Below are 20,589 nucleotides of genomic sequence, written 5' to 3'. Positions count from 1 at the left end.
TACCGAATATATACCTAGCAAATAAGTGTGCACTTTGTTAACGAGCGGGATTCTGTGGCGGCAATGCTACAGCTCCAATTCCGAAAACCTAACGCTGCAAAAATTGAGTTTTCAAAATACGTGCGAATGCACGATACACTTTTGCACGCATTTAGAACTTTCAGTTGTGAAACACAGACAACGAATCTCGTGTATGCGTCTTCCTTGGCTGGTAAAAAAATTCTTCTATAAGTCTCCAGTTTGCCTGTGTACTCCACAAATTCTAAGATCCCTGTCCGCTACATGTCAAATTCCACTGAAGCGAAAGTAATACAACCGACAGCTGATGATCTGCTAGGGCAACAGGATTTCAAGTTTGAGAAGGGCAGTCCAGGTGGAGTAGTGAAATTTGACTAGTAACAGACAGGGATCCTCCAATCTGTGGAGGACACCGGCAAATTGGAGACTTACGGAGGAATTTTTTTACCCGCCAAGGAACACGCATACACAAGAGAGAACCACAGAGGACTACGGCTTTTACCAGCCCTTGTCCTGTGCGGTTCTCTCTTGTGTATGCGTCTTTATTGGCTGGTAAAAAAATTCTTCCATAAGTCTCCAATTTGCCTGTGTCCTCAACAAACCGCAGGATCCCTGTCCACTACTAGTCAAATATTTCAACTCCACCTGGCTTGGACTCCCACCGCCCTTCTCTGTGGAGAAAGGGTGACAGCAGCTGGCAAAGGACAAGGTTAACTGCAGATCAACTGGGGAAGCATTATCCTGCACTGATTTTGACGGCAGGTTCACAAGACAAACAAAATCAACTCGAGGAGCGGGGTGCACATCATGCGACTGAATGTCAATGGCCAGTGAAAATGGCACCAGCACTGTGGAATGCACATGCAGAAAACGAGACGCATTTTTTTGTCAACTTTGAGTAGCAGTCTACTGCACTTTTAAAGAGCAAAGCTCTCAAGTATGGCAACACTGGCACTTTTTGTTTTACTGGGGTGAGGGTCGTCGTGAGGGTTGAAGTCCATATTTCTTTTCCATCCACTGTGTTAATTGCGAGCTATGTTTACCTAATAGGGGCTGGGCATCTAACATCACCGTTATTTCTTTGCAGCAGTTAAAACAATACAGCATACATTTTATAACATGCTTAACGAATTTTTGGGAGCAGCATGCTTTTACCCTTCTACTATTGTTGCTACTGAATCAGTTTGGCGTTGACAAAAGATCTGTAATAAGGTGTAATTACTCATTGACATCCACTCGAGCACAGCCAAATGGTTACAAAGGAAAGCTATACAGCTTTCACAGAAACTTCGTAGTTAAAGAAAGATTCGTCCTGGTCCGGTGTTCGAACTCAGAACCACCACTTCACTGGAGCAGTCGCTCTACCAATTTGTCCAACCTGGACGGCAAGCTTATGGTAGGGCGAGAGCGAAGTGATCAATAACTCGAGTGGGAACTGTGTTGGTCCAATGTTTTAGGACCCCTAAAACATTGGACAAACTCAGTTCCCGCTTCATGTTACCTCTAAAACATTGGACAAACTGAGTTCCCGCTTCGTATTACAATACTGAGTGACATTTGGTCTATACACCAGATATACCGGTAAAGCATCATGATAGAACACAATGTTTTTTAAAGGGATAAAGGAATATGTTCGCCCTTTCAGAGGGCACATATGCATAAGAGGCAACATGTGTGAAATAGTCACTGCACCTGAAGCAGTGTAAACTCCATTATGTTAACAGCAGCAGTCAAAAGCTTCATGAGCGACTATTTCATACAGATCATGCAATTACATTCATGTAATTCAGGATCAGATTCATGTGATTATACAGGGAGGTACTGCTGCTAAGTGCACGTAGAGCTCTGCATGCATTTCTAAACCCGGCTGTGAGCCTATGTCTACGAAATGTTTCTAAATAGGCAGGTAAGGTATGCATCACTGGAAAACAATACCTACCACAAACAGCTGAGGAGAGATAGCACAGCCAAAAGCTGGAAGCACGAATGGCCCAGTAGATACTGGCAGCTGGCAACTGCAAATAAATATGTCAGAGCAACTGTTGTTAGTGGCCGTAACAATGTCATGAATGACAAGAGAAGAAATTGTCTACTGCTTCATAAATTAGAATAAGGTATTAACATAGGAACACAAAAAGCAATGAGATGGCCCATGACAAAAGAAATGAACAGATTGTATGTGATGCACCGATATACATTTTTTCAGTAGATTTACATGACTGTCACAATCGCATAGAAAGATGAGAAGGCTGGAATACCACTATTTTTATGCATGATGAAAAGAGCGTAACTATTCGAATATAGCATGCACAAGATTTAATTATTACTACTAGGGTGCTTTGCAGCAGCACCGAAGGTATTTTTAAATTGAACGTAGCGACCAGTAGACCCGTCTGCTTTGCACAAATGACGAGAGGATGGAAAAGGCATGCATTCATTAGCAAGAAGCACGATATCTCACATCACAGCATGAAACGAAAATTGGTATTGGATTTAACAAATCTGCACAGAAATAAAAACTGCCTAGTGGCAATGCAAGTAAGAGCAAGGGAAAAAATACCGAAGAAAACTGGTGAGTGTGGTGCAGGGAGGTCTGTGGGTAGGGTCTCGTGCCTGGGAATAGTTCCGAGCGCGGAGAATAGCCGGCAGCACAGCTGGTGGCAGTCAACCAAGAATAAATAAGAGAAAGTGAAAACCAATAACAAACCATCACCGATATAGCGAACGACTTGAAAGCGGGCCGCACAAACGAGGGATATAGCAAAAAGCTTGAAATCCTAAATAAGTGCGCAGTTGCATCCCAAACAGTTCTCAAAATCTGAAGGCGAGGAAGCATCGACACCTACACCTCAGGGCAGACGCAAGAACGATCTAACTTTGACATAATACTGTGTCAAATTCTGTTCCATGGGGAAGCACAGATAAAAATTTACAAATGACTAGGCAAGGGATATGCCCCAGCCTTTTACACGCGATCATTGTCCCCGAAAAAATTGTATGACAAATATTAAGGCGTAAACACTAATCCGACGAGTACACACACAGAGCACTGTCTGTTGCCAGCTGGCCTAGCGCGAGTACTCTGTCGCGCGGCACTGCCGCTCATCGTCATCTTCTAAGTAGCACAAATCAATCCGACGGGCACCAGCCGCGAGGCAACTCGACCGTTGTCAGTTCCCTTGTCTGTCCGCAGCTGGCCTAGCAAGAGCGCTCTCTAACGTGGCACTGCACGCTCATCATCCTCTCCTACGTAGCACAAATCTATGCTATTGGAATGTAGTAAACATTGTCTGTTGTTTTTCGCAGCGCTAGCAAGCGACCGCATAACTCTGTTGTGATAACTGGTGGCATTTTTATTTACCGCGGCACCCGAGTACTAAACGCAGATAGAGACTATGGAGCAACAGTTGCCATGCGGCCTATACGCCCGTTCTGAATCGGCCTTAACGCATTATAGCTGAGGCAACCGCACGCAGACTGCCTGCACTGCCATCCCTATATAGGCGCACACTAATAACGCGTGCGAATAGAGATCAGAAGTAAAGAAACGTACACGGGACTCACCGTTCAGACGGCTCATCAAGGCTTAGCAAAACCGCACATTCTTCTTCGTTGCCTCTCCAGATGACAAGAATTCGTAGCGCTACCTTTCTTCACGGCTTTACCCGTTCGAAATCACCAGTGTTGACAGGGCGTAATTCTCGTCGTTGGTTTCCAAAACACACTTGTGTTCTTCATACACGTCCACCGCACGAGCACTCAAACAATGCTACGAAAACCCAAATAACACAAAACGTGACGACGGCTGCAGTTTTGCCTGTTTTGCTTCGTTGAAAAAACCTACAAATGCGCTTTTTTTATTACTAATATTTGAATTGTGTTCCCAACAAAAACAATTATATTTTTCATTTTATTTTTTTATTAAATGCGAATACCAAAGCGCTTTTAGATACTTTTGCTGACATGTCGTTTGTAGAAGCTGCGATCCTGTGATCCCATCCCCGGGTGTCCTAGCAGACGACGGCGCAGACGACGCTGTTGACGGAATGCAATTTCGATTGACGGCAGCGAAAATCCCTTAAATGCGACAAAAAAGGCAAAGAAACGCACCGTATCGCAAACTGGTCCATATCAAGGGTATGTTCGACGCGAGCGGTAGGACAAAGAGCAGCTGCGATGCATTACTCTACGCGACACTGGCATGCTCGACGGAGATCTGCATGAAACAGAGCTTAAATGTGACCCGTACAAGCGGATTACTGTGATATCAACTGCGTTACGGAACTACAACGATACTTGCTTCACACTTAAGCTTATATGTAACAGCGGCCCGCACTCGCCGCATCCTGTTCGAGTGTACTTTCACTAGCAAGAGCCCACATGCATGGAAGCCGACAGAAGCAACTGCCTTTTCGAGTTCAGATTGTTCCGAGAAATACGAGCAGCTTACTTTAGCACGTACTCGAATTCAAGTTCTCAGCCTGTGTGTCACGTACGGTGACGATGGCGTCGAGTACGAGCTTAAGGATCGCCTTAACGTGGCCGCAACGCAGCCGGTATCCCAAGCATTCGTGCGCTAATTGTTGTTCACCTGTACTGCGAACGTGCGCTCAGTCGCAGGCCAGCCGCTAGCTGCTCGATTTGCCAGCCTTGCGAGTACAATTCGCAAGTTTCTGAGCCAATCTGTGAGCGAGCCGAGCTTTCAGCAATGACGCTGCTAGCGAGCGCGCCGCGCGACGAGCTTCGGCCTGCTCCCTGGCTGCCGTATTCGTAGCTAAGCCTAGGAGGTTTCACTTCGATGCCAGAGCTGAGAGCGCTTCGAAATTGGCTAGCGCTGAGGTGCTACTCTTTGCATTGTAAGTACGTTTTATTGTGAACTATGTCTCGTAGTGAAATAAAGATATGCTCGGGTCCACCCGAACGGTGATGATGGCGTCGAGGACGAGCTTAAGAATCGCCGCAACGCAGCCGATATTCCATGCATACATGTGTGCTAAATTTGTGCACCTGTGCTGCAAACGTGGGCATAAAGGCTCGCTCAATCGCAGGCCAGTCGCTGCTCGATTTTCCAGCCTTGCGTGCGCGATTCGCAAGCTACGGAGCGAGTCATTGAGCGAGCCGAGCTTTCGGCAACGACGCCGCCCGCGGTCGCGCCGGGCGACGAACTGTGCGCTGCTCGCTGGCTGCCCTTGTCGTCGCTAAACCTAGCCGATTTCACATAGATGCTGAAGCTGAATGCGCTTCGAAACTGGCCAGCACTTAGGTGCTACCCTCGGCACCGTTTTACTCTGAACCCCGCGTCATAGGGAAATAAATATATGCTCGGTTTCCGCGAATCCTACAGGAGCGGAGCTATAGCAGAGGCCAGGCGAACTCCAGAGCAGCAGCAAAGCGGCTATGGGAGGAAATTTGTATGGCTGTTATCGCTTCTACCAACAACTCGACATTGGCTAATGATACTCTATCCCAGAGCTTTGGTCGTGAACAAACAATACCAGTGCATTTTTCTGACGCCGGCATCCAGGCTGGCAGGCCGGCACCGAGAAGCTAGCGCGCCCTTACGATTGTATGGCAGTGGCGCACATCAAAACCGCCACGATATTCTCCTCTTCTCTCAGGTTGTAGCAGCACACTGCTAATAACGAGGAACCAGACCACTTTAAAAGACCGAGCGCGAGGGCGCAGGAGCCTGGGCCAAAGCGCGTGACTGTCGTCATTCCCGAGACCTCATTTCACGTGAGAATAAAACGAGCAGGCGACCCGCAGGTCACCCTTGTAGGTGTGAGGAACGGTGTCGTGGAGCTGCTGCCTGGTCGCAAGCGACTTCTGGTCGCATGCCCTTTGCTACTTGCAAGTGTGAATGGGCATTCAATGCCCGTTTGCAGTAGCGAGTCCCTTAGTTCACGTAGTTCACGTATACGTATGTATACGTAGTTCACGTATACGTATATAGTAAGTGCTTCCGCGAAAATGCAGTTAACAGCAAGTTTGAAGGAATGCATGGCGAGCGCTCTTAGCAAAATGAACAACGCGTCCTCGCTGTAGATTATTCTTTGCGGCATAAGAAAATAATACGAGTTGCTTGCTACGATGAGCAATGATATCTATTGTGCAGCCTGTGGAGCCGCATGAACGTTATCATTTGTTTGTTAATTCCTTTGGCGGAGGAGTAAAACAAGCACTGAACTCCCTTGGGGTATGCAGGAGTGGAAATGCCATTTTAGCCTTTTGTCAAGAGGAGTGAACAGGACCTTTCACTCTTTCTCGTTTGTAGAGAGAGTAGATTGAGACCAGCAGGAGTAGCGAGGCTCTTTTACTCTTAATGCAGGAGTAACAGTTCTTAGAGTGCAGCTGTTAGTTATAGCCATATTAGTTCTTACAATTTTGAAAACGCGATCACTCTCGCCGCTGTGACTCAACTAATATGGGCCATTTTTCGTGCCATTCGAAAACCACGCGCTTTCGGGAGGGCGCAAAGCCGCGTGAATCAAATCGTGACACTCCGTGCCGCACTCACCACGCGACAATCTTAGCCCCTCCCATGCTGCTTTTCGCCACTTCAGTGGCTGCTTTTTGCCACTTCAGTGGCGCCACCGCGGACGGGGCAGAGAAAGTCGCATTATAGGCGGGCTAGGGAGTGTCGAGATTTGATGTCGCGACGCGTCCTCCAGCAACCGTGCGCTTTTCAAAGTGCTCGAGAGATGGCCCAAATTTGTCGAGCCACCCCGGCGAGGGTAATAGGTTTTGAAAATTCTAAATTCTCATATGGCTGGCAGTAAGAGCCAGCTACACATCTCTAATTGCAATGAGATTCCTATCGGTAATAGGTAAAGAGATAACAATCAGCATGTAGTTAATTACTTCATTCGTTAACATGATTCACTTGTCATTTTTTTTGTCGGCCGCGAGTACTTATCTTTAAAAGCTGCGCTTTACCTCAGACACGCTGTTTTTAATCATTAGTGACCGGCTTCCCAAAACACCTGGCGTATAAGTGCGCAGTTAAGTGGAAAGCAAAATAACGATACACTGCACTAATGGGCGCCTTCAATGCCAAGGTAACTAAGAAGCAGGTCGGAGACCAGGCGATAGGCGACTAAGGCATAGGCTCCAGGAAGAGCAGGGCAGACGTATTAGTAGAATTCGCAGAGAGAAACAATTTAAGCTTCATGAATACCTTCTTCCAGAAACTAAAGAACAGGAAGTGGACGTGGAAGAGCCCCAATGGTGAGACTAAAAATTAAATAGACTCCATACTATGCGCTCACCCTGGTATCTTGCAGGATATTGCAGGTCCTCAGAAAGGTTCTTTGTACTCACCACAGAACGCCAACGTCTCTAATTAGCTTAGACCTCAGAAGGAAACTGAAGAATTTAGTGAAGCGGAAGCCCAGGTACGAGTAAGCGGTCGGATGTAAACTAGAGGCATTTAAGACATCGCTGCAGAACAGATATTCGGCTCTAGTTGAGGAACACGGTCTTAGTTTTGAAAGAATGAACGGTAATCTCACAGCTATTATTACAGAATGTGCAGTAGAAGTTGGCGGTATGATGGTTCCACAGGATACCTGCAAGCTAGCTCAGGAGATAAAATATCTGGTTAAGGAACGCCAAAGCATAAAACAGTCTAACCCTACGGACAGAATAGAACTGGCAGAGCTATCCAACTTAATAAATAAGCGCAAAGTAGCTGACATAAGGAAGTTCAACACGGAGAAAATCGAGCATGCTCTAAAGAACGGAGGTTGCCTGAAAGCGGTGAAGAGAAAACTGGACATAGGTCAAAACCAGATGTACGCACAAAGAGACAAAGAGGGCAAAGAAATATGTAATATGGATAAAGTAGTTAAAGTAGCCGAGAGTTCTCAGTAGTCAATGTAATCACAACGCTATGAGAGAGCCGTTAGGGGACAGCAATGGATCATCCAGCTAGTAACGAAAGAGAAATATAGAGTTCCGTAGGAGCAGTGCAGAGTGAGAAAGCAGCTGGTGAGAATGAGGTAACAGCAGATTTGTTGGAGGACGCCAGGGAGATTGTGCTAGAATAAAAATCGACGCTGTATACGCAGTACGTTATGACCTTGGGCGAGCGAGAACCTTCGCAGTACGCTAGCATTACCTTAATTCATCAGAAAGGAGATGTCCAAAACATGAAAAATTACGAACCGATCAAATTACTCTCTGTTGCCTGCAAGGCATTAACTAAGGTAATTGCAAATAGAATCAGGACAACTTTAAGCTTCAATCAGAAAAATGAACAGGCAGGCTTTCGTAAAGGATACTCGACAGTACGCCACACTGAAACTAGTAATAAGGTTATAGAAAAATGTGTGCAATATAACATACCCCTATATGTACCGTTCACTCATTACAAGAAAGCATTTGACTTAGTTGAAACTCCATGCAGGCATTGCGGAATCAGGGTGTAGAAGGGTATTACGTTAAAATACGGGAAGATGCAGCTACCAGAGCACTTCATAAAGTCAGCATTAAAATTCCGATAAGAAACGGTGTCAGGCAGGGAGACATGTTCTTGCCAACGCTATTCACCACCTGTTTACAGGAGGAGTTGCGAGGTCTTCAGTGCTAAAAGCTGGGGATAAGAGCCAACCGAGAGTACCTAAGTTGTCTGCGAATCGTTGATGACATTGTCTTGGTAAGTCACTCAGAAGATGAGCTGCAAGGCATCATCAGTAAGTTAGAGGGGCAGAAGAGAACGGCAGGTCTTAAAATTAGCACGCAGAAGACAAACCGATGCTCAACAGTGGCGCAAGGAAACAGCAGTTCACCATTGGTAGCGAGGTGCTGAAGTGGTAAAGGAATACGTGTACTTACGGCAGGCAGTGGCCCCCGATTCGCATCATGAGAGGGAAATTATTACAACAATAAGAACAGGGTGATACGCATGTGGCAGGTTCTCTCAGATCATGAATTGCAGTTTATCAATCACCCGTAAAAGAAAAGTGTACAACAGCTGCATCTTACCGGTACTCACATAAGGGGCAAAAACGTGGAGACTAACGAAAAGGATTCAACTTAAGTTAAGTACAACTTACTGTGCTATGGAAAGGAAAATTATAGATGTAACATTAAGAGAACGGTAGTGGACAGAGTTGTTGAGGGAAGAAACGCAGGTTAATGACATCCTGGTTGATATCAAGGGGAATAAACGGGCTTGGACAAGGCATGTATGGAGAAGGCTAGATAACTCCTGGTTCTTAATAGCAACAGAACGGATTCCAAGGGAAGGGAAGCGTAGGAGGAAGCGGAATAAAGTTAGCTGGGCGGATGAGACTCAGTAGTTTACGGGGACACGGAGTCCGCAGCTGGCAAAGGACAGGGTTAATTGGAGAGATGGCGGGAGAAGCCTGTGCCCTGCAGTGGGCGTATTCAGGCTGATGATGATGCTGAAGCGGACACAGGTGGCCTTAGTCCGCCATTCTGCACTCAATAAGGCAGTGCTTGTAATGTCTTGGTGGAAGGTGCCTGTTATCGAGGTACCCAAAGAGCCACCCCCAGCTTGAAATTCACCGGAGTCGTAGCCTTATTGGCCGGCCACCTTCTGTTTTCTTGGTATCCCTGGACGGCGGCGGTCCTGGGTGTGTGACCAGCAGTTCATGGTAACGTTATCAGGACTCATGCTCGTTAGCGGGCTTAACCAGCGGCAAAGTGGCCGAGTTGGCAAACCCTACTGCCACCGGCTGAGCCGCTCGAGTAGGTGTAACTGATCTCCCTGGCTTGACGACGTCATATTTTTCTTTACTGATATGATCCTATATGGTATAAAAATCAAGATGATTGTTTTGCGATATTGGCCATTTTGCAGAGGAGTGTAAAATATGTTTCGGCTACTCGGTCGCGAAGAAGGGGCCTGAACAAGCGTTTTGCTCAAAGGACTCAACTCCCGGTGAGACATTTCGTACGCAGTACATCGAGGAAAACTTGAAATTATGAAAAGCTGTCTCTCCTCGCATGACAGAAGAGGAGCAACTTATGCAGTAGAAAAAATATTTGCAGAAGACACTATAGTGTACTAGATATGGGTAGTGTGTTCAGGCGCCGCCGCTCACCATGCATTGGCGTGTCGCGGCGCGCGTCGACAGCCGACATGCCACCCGACAGCCCATGCTACAGCAGCGCCGCCATGGCCTGTCGGGAAAAGGCGCGTTTTCGTTGTCGTCTGCTAGTCAGTGACGCGTACGCGTACATTGACGCGGTTGCGTGGTACGCGGCTCACAGAAAGTTTTTCATGTGATCCCTTTCTCGTGCTATAATTGCCGCTGGGCGTCCGACAGTGAAGAAATTCCGAATCGTCGGCGGCAACGGCACTGCTTTACACCTGTGTGCACAGCAGGCTACCATTGGACTAAGGGTGAGCAGCCGTCGCTTTTCGCTGTTCCAAAATATGAAGCGCGCAGGAAGATCTGGGAGCGGAATTTGCACCGGAAAGACAAGACCCTGGATGAAACGTACTCGGTATGAAAACTGCACTTCGAGCCATCGTGCATTCTCAGAGATTACGTTCACGTTATAAACGGAGGAGTCCGCATACCACGCGGGAAACCAGAGTTGACGCCGGACGCCGTGCCGACGTTGCTTCCCAATAACCCGAGCTACTTGTCATTCTTTTGTCAAGGGCATCAAACAGTCGCGAGAGGCAGGGCGAAAGGAAAAACTGCATGCGAAAATCAGACGATGTTCATAAGTATGCCACCGCGGCCGTCTGATCATGAATTGGTCACGATTTCGAGGTCGCGTTTCCTGCTCGCTGCAGTATGCATAATAGTTCGTTCATCAACCTTGTGTTCAAACTTTCCATCGGCAGCAGTACCCGCTGTAAGTTCTCTGCGCCTGTACACAATGCAGCTATTGGAAAACAATTTGGAGCTGCTTTTCCGCAATTTTGGCTGTTTTGCGGCCGTCTGCTAGTCACTGCTCTTTTTTTTTCTTCCGTGTGCGACTTGTCCTATCGCATTTAATTTTATTTGTCGTGCATGTACAATTACAAACATTTACAGGACATGTTATTGAAGTGTTCGCTTTTGAAAGGACCAAAAATACTCTGTGCGATGTACAGAACGCACCGCCGCGTATCGGGAGGAATGCATGCAGTGACAGCCCATGCTCTGGTGGCGCCATCTCGTGGCTTTCGACATCAACAGCGACAGCCGCGAGTCCTCCCTGAACACACTACCCCATATTCTAGTACACTATAAAGACACCTATAATTTTCTTCGCGGCAAAGGACGTCTCCATTCTGTGTGTGATGCCATTCAGCATTGCCGCTGGTATTGAGACATTGAAAACGCATGGTATTACCACCTTGTTGGGCCGTTTGATCGGAGTGACTACGGTGGGAACTGTTGACACAACATCGTCATGCAATCTGGCATCCAGTGCCCACCAGATTGTTCGAGAAGAATTCACCAGGTCGCTGAAACTCACTTGGAGCTACTCAGCGCTCCGTCCCGCGTGTTCGATGCGACCGCCTCGGCAGCCGCCGTTTACCAAGCGGATTTTGAGGAGGACCAGAGACACGTGACGCTGCGGCCGACCAACACACAGCGATCACCCCCGGAGTAACGTTTCCGGGTGATCCGGGTAACCCGGGTGATCCCGGGTTTCAGCTCGTGGAGATCACATATGACGAGAACGTTCAGCCGAGTGCTTCGTACGGTGACTACTTGACTGTGCAGCCTGTTCCTCGTCCTTCTCTTGTGTGCTACCGCTGCGGTGTCCCCACCGCCGAGCATCATGCTATGGCTGCTGAACGTATCCTCTTCGGCCGAATTACCAGTTCCTTCTTGGAATCCCACCTACATTCCAGATTCCGGAAACCCGTGGCCTGCGCAGTTGCGGAATCCTTCTCCGAACCAGACGGGAGCCTGATACCGCCTGCATCTCTCCGCACGCGTCGATCTTCATCGCCCCGACGGCACTCCTGTTACCCTCGCCTTTAGTTACATGAGGTAACAAAGTGCACGTATTCGTAGACGGTCTACAGTGGCTATCAGAATACCTGCAATGCTCTGGAGCCACCACCTCCCGGCTTGCGTTTTGCAGAAAATGAATACGCTGTGCTGCATAGCACCGGGCACGCCAGCACCCTGCTCGCCGGTGCATACATAATTTTGAGCAGCGAACCACTCGCATTGCTTCGTGATATCAGCTTGTACCACCTAATGCGTGTTGTAAGTAATACTGCGCACTGTAGTAGCTGTCATGGCATTAATTCATGCCGGAGGCACTCTTTTTGGGATAAGTGTGGCTTTTAAATGTCTCTATGTATCTACTGTTTGTTCGTTTAAATAAACTGATTATGATTCTGAAAGCTGTATTTCGATGGGTCAGAAATGTCCAACTTTTGTGGTGAGTGTGGTGCCCCGTTATCTGCGATTGGAGCGTGCAGCGTAAAATTTTCTTTGGGTGGTGCAGTATACAGCACAGAAATGACGGTGCACGCCCGATCAACACAAGACGTCATTCTTCGGCTCGACTTTTTGCAGATGTGTAGCGCTGACGTCGAATATGACACCACCGAGCTCCTTGTCAACAAAGGTCTCCCCCCTTATCATATGATATACTCGTGCACAGGTGAGAGTGTGTACTGTGCTTCTAGTGATGTCGTCGTGTCTCCTTACCAACCTAGCCCCCTTCTTTTTTTTTATGCGACAGTTGAGCCGATCTATTTGACCTGCATGAAGATAAATGCCTTGTTCCCCATGCCATGGTTTTCGTCCATAAAGGTTGCGCTGAACTGTGCCCAGTGAATTGCTGAACAGAATCGGCATTTCGGCCTCAAGGTTTCATTTATACTTGCGCAATATCGCGTAACTCGCCCTTATCCCTCTCTTCGGTTACCGAAGCGTTGGGCACAATAGTGACTGAGTCCCCCCACGAGTCACAATTCTTTGTCATTATTCACAACTCGCTCATCACGTATGACCACCATGCTCTGTTGACCAACCTTTTTCGACATTCCTCCGTGTTTGACTTCTCACAGCCTGTCGACCCACATGCGATTCTCTCGTCTCGGAACCTCCACAGGCTTGACACTCGCGCCTCGCATCCGATCAGACAAAAGCCATAGCGAGTATGTCACCATCTCATAGCAAATTGATCATGGTTGAAAAACAGCGCACAAAAGACTAGACACAACCATGAACCTATACCAACTCACCCAACTTAACGTTCTACTAAGTCAAATTCATCAATGAACAAGTGAAATGCATGGCATAGAGGGGGTAGAAAGATGGTTTCATGATACTCAAAATGTGAACAAGGGAGGGGAAAGCCTCAGGGTGCTCGCCAGTATTTCGACAAGCGGACCTGTCTTCGTCTGGTTCAAAGATAAGTTATCGTGTCGAAACGTGGCAAGCACCCTGATGCTTTCCCGTCCCATCTTCACATTTCAAGTGACAGATATGAAATGTTAACCAAAAATGTTATTCAACAGTGGTGTACTCATGAGCTCTTCCAGTGATTCATGTCCTGAAGAGCGACAGCTCGTTGCGCTTTTACGTACACATCCGTCGTTTGAATGCCTTTACTAAGAAATATATCCGCTTCCCCGTATCAACGATGCCATCGACTACCTTTCTTCGGCCTCCTATTCTTCAATGGACCTAGCCAAACTTTTGATGGCTACTTACTATGCATGCCCCGGACAAAGAGGAAACTGCGCTAATTACTCCTGACGGCCTTAATGAATTCAGCGTGCGCCCTTCAGCCTTTTGAATGCGCTTGCCACTTTAGAGAAATTTATGCAGTGTGTACTCCGCATTTCGGAATCGGATATGTCCAAGTGCTACCTAACGATTTTGTCATTTGCGGACAAACGCTTCGTGAGTACAAAGACTATTTAGCTCTCATACTGCACTGTTGCTCAGAGCCGGCTTTGTGCTCAACTTTCATAAGTGCCGCTTTGCTGCCCGTCAAACGTTAGTGTACTGCTTGGACGCCTCGTTCGCAAGGACAGCGTCACACTTAAACCCGCAGCTGCGTAGTCGTTCAAGCCGTCCTAGTGTGTAGAGTGCCTGCGCAGCTTCCAAGCTTATGTTCAGTTTGTGGCTGCTTTATTCTGTGCTATTTGGGCGATGAATATCCCCTGAAAGGCCACCTTCACAAATATATGGCTTTCAGGTCTACCCTTGAGTGCAACTCTGCTTTCCGCGATCTTGAACTCCTCCTCGCGTCGCAATCTGTCCTTCGACATTTCAATCTACTCGCACACGCAGAGGTTCATAACAACGCAATCGGCGTTGGAATAGGAGCTGTTGTCGTCCAGCGCTGTGAAAACAATGAGCATACTGATACGTACGCAAGTCGGTACTTCTGTAAGCCGGGGCTTACTTATACGGTCACCGAGCATGAGTGCCTCGCAGTAGTCTTCGCCACGCAGCGTTTCCGTCCATATATCTAGGCATTCGCGCTCGTTCGCTCATCATCCTCACCGACTGTCATGCCCTCTACTGGCTCGTTAACCATCGAGACTCGTGGGAGGGGGGAGGGGGGGCTTCCTCGGCGTACTCTCTGTATAAAACACTACGACTACACCTTCGCCTGAAAGAGTGGTGGACGGCATGCTAACACAAACTGTGTTTCGCGCCTGTCACTTCCTGAGGCGAGGGTTACAACGATAATATCAACCACTGCGTTGCGTCACCCTTAGCGAAAAACATGTTGTGCTTAAAATGCGTTTCAAACATATTGTATAAATTTCATATTTATTTCGCATTTTTTGTCCCTATGCTTAAACTGTAATACGAACTCTTTCGAAGTATACTAGGAATAATGTTTTGAACGTTCTTTAAAATACGGAAAAAGTGCATTTTTGCCCGCTTAGGCTATTTTTAATACATTAAAAATATACTAAAAATGTACATTAAATACATTATTTTATTTTAGAAATGCACTAAAAATATAAATTTAATACACTAAAATATATTAACTTCGGCTTAAAAAAGCCGCAGTCTACTGGTCGGCTTCACAGAAGGAGGGTTCACAGAATGAGACGCAATCTCGCTGTGGAATATTAAGGAAGGACTGCAGTTACGGCAATATGTCACTTTGTTAAATAAATCCGTTGGTACGGGCAGGTGTCTGTCTAGCGGCGGATTACTAGAAATAGTCGATACTATGCATTACATTACCCATAAGGTAACCTCCAAGCGGGAAACAACCAAAGCCTTTACTCGGCCTTGGGGCCACTTTTTCAACATCACCCTTAGTCGCTCTAAATTAGTTTGCAACACAACTAGCAGAGCTCTCATGGCATCTTCGCTAGAAGTGATGATATCTAACCTCTGTTCAAGAGAACAACGGCCTTGAAATCTCTGCACAGCAAAGAGGTGGTCCCATAGTCCTTCATATTCTCAGCCAGAAAAATCGCTTGCGAAAGTTACGGTTAGACAGATTGAACAAAGCACCAGCCTAGACGTTCAAAATACAAGACATAAGGAAGTGACGATTCCCATTAATTACCATCTATTAGCACTAGCAACCCTCCCACAGAGGGAAAAGGAGGTCGCCGGTTTAAATGAGCCAAGACAAAAGATTAGTCTATAGTTCATGATGGTTTAACGTCCCACAACGACTCAGGTTATGAAGGACGCTGTAGTGAGGTCTCCGGAAATTACGACCACCTGAAGTTCTTTAACGTCTACTATTATCACGTGTACAAGCTTTAGCCTCATTTCAAACAAACCTATGTATGCCGATGAGATAACCTCGTTTTTATATCAATCTGACGCGGAGTTCTTTCCCAACATAGGCTTCAAGTAGTGTCACTTCCTCGAAGGGACACCACTGTTTCGCCACGAAAGATAATACACTTAATGGTGAACACATACCGGCTACTATTTTATAGACATCAGAGAAAATGATCGAATAAATGTGATTCGGTGCTCATCATTACGGGGCTTGAAATAAAGAAATAGAAAATGCGGGCATATGAAAGCGTCATGTTGTGCCAACTCCAAAGCCCGCATTACAAGCGCACAAGAAAGTTACATACGCGCAGGCGCGCCCGATCATCGCGGCTATACGCGCGTTTTGTGTGCAGCCAGATATCTTGAAAGTACGATGCCCTTGCGGTCGCGCCAAATTAAAGCTTTGTTGCCTTAACTTAAAGTTAGCAGCAACTGATTCCGTAGTACCCTAACCTCGTGGTGTCCATCAATCTATTTTTACGAAATGTCAGAAAACATCGCGCAAGGGAAAAGGCTTTCTGATATCAAGTTAAAAACAAATTTTGCTTAGCTCTGCCTTCAGCTGTCTGACCTTAAAAAGTTGTTGTCTGCAATAGTTTTGTTGTTGATTTCTTTCTGATAGGCAGTTCACTGGGCAGGGCGAACATATTGAATGTCGCCTGATTATAATTTTTGCGAAAGGTCTTAGATTGACACTAGGATGGAAAAATAGTTCTCTCCTCACATGACGCTTTAAACAATTGTTTCTTATTTCTCCGTACATCTTCGTGAACTTATCAAACGTCTGTTCTGCCGGATCCCTCAGGGGATAAGAACCCAAGGCCGTACATACGAAGGAGTAGCATGAAGCTAAAGCTGTCACGGTTTTGCAGACCCGCGGTGACTGGCTTGAGTACGATCATCGGTGAGTAAAGATAACCGTCTGAACACCAATTTTGCATTAAGAAACATCGATGTTCTCCCGCTGCGGTGACTCAGTGGCAGTGAAGGCCTCACAATGGAATCCCAGCCACTGCAACCATATTATCACGGTACGAAGAATGAAAGCACCCGCGTGCTCAGCGTTGTCCGCGCAGGTTAAGAAACCCGAGGTGATCTAAATAATTGCGGAGTCCTCCACAAGGGCTCCCACATAGTCCATGTTCGGCTTCGGGGATTCCAACCCCGCAATTTAGAATTTTTGCATGGATTTTTTTTTCTGCAAAGCACACTTCTAAAACGTATAGATTACTGTAAGTACTTTTTACCTCAAATAGCTACCAAATTAAATGCTGCCTTGAAAAGCTGCGAATCACCTCCAGCATGATTCACGGTACGCTCACTCATTAGAAATGCGCTTCCCATTGACCTCCGGCCTGTCTTTTGCCAGGCACATTCAATTTTGAAGATTTTTCATTGCATACTTCCATCTTACTCAGCACGGCCCGGCCATGGGTATTTCCTCATCTGTACTCCCAAATTCATTAAGCGCCATAACATCTCGCTTATACCACCTTTACTCAGAGAACTGCTCAGTTAACTTCAGAGACCGAGAAGATATATATACACAGCCAGAGCACTAAAATTATGATTACATTAATTGTCAGCAGGGTGCGAACTGCGGAAAGCGGCTATGCTCGTTGTCTACAATGCAGTGTGCTACACTTTTTTGTCTAGTTATTTCTGGTTTATGGGGTTTTACGTCCCAAAGCGACTAAGGCTATGAGAGACGCCGTAGTGGAGGGCTCCGGAAATTTCGACCACCTGGGATTCTTTTACGTGCACTGACATCGCACAGTACACGGGCCTCTAGAATTTCTCCTCCAAATAAATTCAACCGCAGCGGCCGGGATCGAACCCGCGTCTTTCGGGTCAGCAGCCGAGCACCATAACCACTGAGCCACCACGGCGGTTTAATTTCTGGTTTCAAGTCTTCGTAGAAGGTTTCGGCTAGTTTTCATTATTACAGAGTTCACATGCATAGGAATGCACCACCTTTAGTTTGCACCCCACATAAGGCCTAATTAAAATATCTGCCACCTTCTTGTCATTGCTGTTGCAGTTGTTCATATTGCTAGCTGTAACATCCCTGATCAGAAATCTAAGAACTGCTTCTCTCTGCCCGCTAAATCACATTACCGTTGTAATTCTAAGCTCTTTAGCAATGAATTGGCGGTATCTGTCTTCCCAACTTCATTAAGCGCTATAACATCTCATTTAATGCCTCCTGTTAATCAAATAGCACTGCTTGCCTAACCCCAGAAGTTGAGAATCGATATCCACCAATCTAGTGCATAATACTTATGATTGCATTAATTATCAGAAGGGAACAGACTACAGATAAAAAACTCAGGGGGCACTTAGCTGACCTAAAGTGCGGTGAGGCGAAAGCCTTAACCTTGCTGCTTGTGTCAATGATATGTGGTTAGGATGCTGAGCTTCGCCTCTAAGAGTGAAACGCTACAGCGTCTTCCAACGCTGCCACGGAGTCCATAGAACGCCATCACCGGTTCCGTTCTACGCCTTGCTCGTCGGTAAATTGATTTTTGAGGAAAGGAAATGTATCTGTCTCGGATACCTAGGTGGACACCTGAACCTCGCCGTAACGGGAAGGAAGGAAGATGGGAGTGAATGAAGGCACCGTATAGGCCTCCTCCATGTTTGCAAACAAGCGAGGTGGCGCTGCAGTCGCGAACGGGCTCGCGGTAGGCAAGAGGCCAGGAAGTGGCGTCGAGTTGAGGTGGTGCAGCGCAGGTTTTCAAGGCTTGTATGCGCGTTTTGAGTTTCTGAGAATCATAAAAATGGTCGATGATTTCAAATTAGTATTCCTCGAAGTACACAGGCTCGCGTTGGCCATGTACGGCGTATTTCGACACGGTATGTATTGTATTATGGCTAGAAAGCGCTGCAGTTGGTTTCTACCCCAGGCATTCAATAAAATGATAAGTTTTTGACACTGAACTAGCAAGAATGATTTTACCTCGGGACAGTGCTGAGGGAAGCACTGGCGTTTTTTCGGCAGAGCCGACGTGCGCTCACCGTCTGTTGACACACGTGTCACAGAGTGCGAAAAGTGGGGACAGCGTCGATCGTGTCCCGATCTCATCTGTCTCGCTTAGCCGCTCTTTTTAGCCGTCAGATCAGGCACCACCAGGCTGACTTCTCCCCTTCTTAAACTGGTCGATTTGGTGAAAAGTTTGGATTCCTGAAATTATATTTCTTCCAGCCCTGAGTCTTCTGTTTGGTTACTAAAAATTATAGCAAAATATTCAGTATAAATTCATGAAATTACGGTTTTTAGATCTGTGGTCGTCAAAAATTGTGAGGTAATGGCGTTTCTGTTGGTCCTGGCACGTCGCGAATCTTGCGGGTTTCCGACGACGGAGCACCACAATCACTACGCAGAATAGGGATCAGAGGTTTCGGTGATTTCAGTGCGGTATTTCTTTGACCAAAGCGAAAGCGAAGAGGCCATAAACGAGGGAAAAAAAACTTAAAGGTTTGTTTTGTGATCTATCACATTTTCTGATTGGCATCACTCACCCCTTCGTAAATTTGTAACGAATGGAAATAGAATGATTCTATTTGTCGCGAACGTTTCCAGCGACATTGGGGAGTGCAATAAATCACTCGACTTTTTTTTGCTACAGGAGCAGTAGTATGGTAGTCATGATAAGAAAGGTACTGCGAATCTAAAAAAAGAAGTAATACCGCCATCATAGAGAATAGGGCGTTGGCAACGTGCTGGCATAAAACATTTCCGCATTTTCTACTTAATTACTCAAGACCCGTGGTGACTTGACGAGGGTGTTAATTATAATTATCCAAGAACTTTACCAGGTATAGCTGAAAATAAAACGCATTGCTGAAATTAGCAGAGCAATTTCATATTTGCCCCAAATTTGGTTACATATCTCAAGCATCAATAAAGAAAACACTTTTCATTCCCTCATCCCCTGTCAATCTAGCTACGTGCCTCTGTTGATAGCCCGCCTGCGGTTGCTTCTTTCCAAACAGCCTTCGCGATCATGTACTACTTCATGAAGCTTATGACACATGCAGGATACAATGAAAGTACGCTGTTCGAAGCATGCCAACGCGACCGCGCAAGATTGTCACAACTTACCAGACTTTTCTACTGCAATAAAATAATTATGTCGTTCATGTTAAGAAATATTTTGAAGTATGTATTAAATGCCCTAAAACGCGTCATTACACGTTCGTATAACTTCTGCACACGTTAAAACATGCTGTGCTATCAACAAAATAACGCACTCCTCGGTGGAGAGTGACCCTGCGGCGCCCGTGCACACCAGCTCAGGGTGATAAAAACGTTCGCAGCTACATACATGCTTTTTCTTTTCCTTGCGCAATTTTAAGCGTACCATGCGGTTGTTCAGGTGAATGAGCGCGGCAATTTCTGTGCTATGAAGTACGTTGACTGGCAGCGCCGGTCTACACCCAGACTTCGCGCTTTTACTACCGCGGTCCATTTCCTAATGCGGCATTTATTTCCGAGAAACCTATTAAAGCTAATCTAATTTTTCGTTTCATGATACTACGCGGATCCAACAGCGATGCAGCTGGTCAGTACATGCTGCTTCTGCAATGCGCAGCCACGATATGCAGCCGCCGGTAGCTGCAGCAGCTGCGGTAGGCACGTCAACAAAACTTGGGTAGGGCCTAGTTGGTACACGATGTTGTGAAGGTAAAGGATGCGCAATCAAAGGACGAACCACGAAGAAAGACACAGAGACACACACAAGCGCTTTAAGGGGAGGACACACAAAAAGATGGACCCACTGAACTAGAAAGGAACTTCAACAAAACTTGGGTAGGGCCTAGTTAGTACATGATGTTGTGAAGGTAAAGGATGCGCAAT

This window comes from Amblyomma mixtum, chromosome 2 (assembly GCF_055824585.1).
Source record: "Amblyomma mixtum isolate Tamu chromosome 2, ASM5582458v1, whole genome shotgun sequence".
NCBI classification, from domain to species: domain Eukaryota; kingdom Metazoa; phylum Arthropoda; class Arachnida; order Ixodida; family Ixodidae; genus Amblyomma; species Amblyomma mixtum.
The sequence above is the reverse complement of the archived record's forward strand: the minus strand, read 5'-3'. Positions refer to the sequence as shown.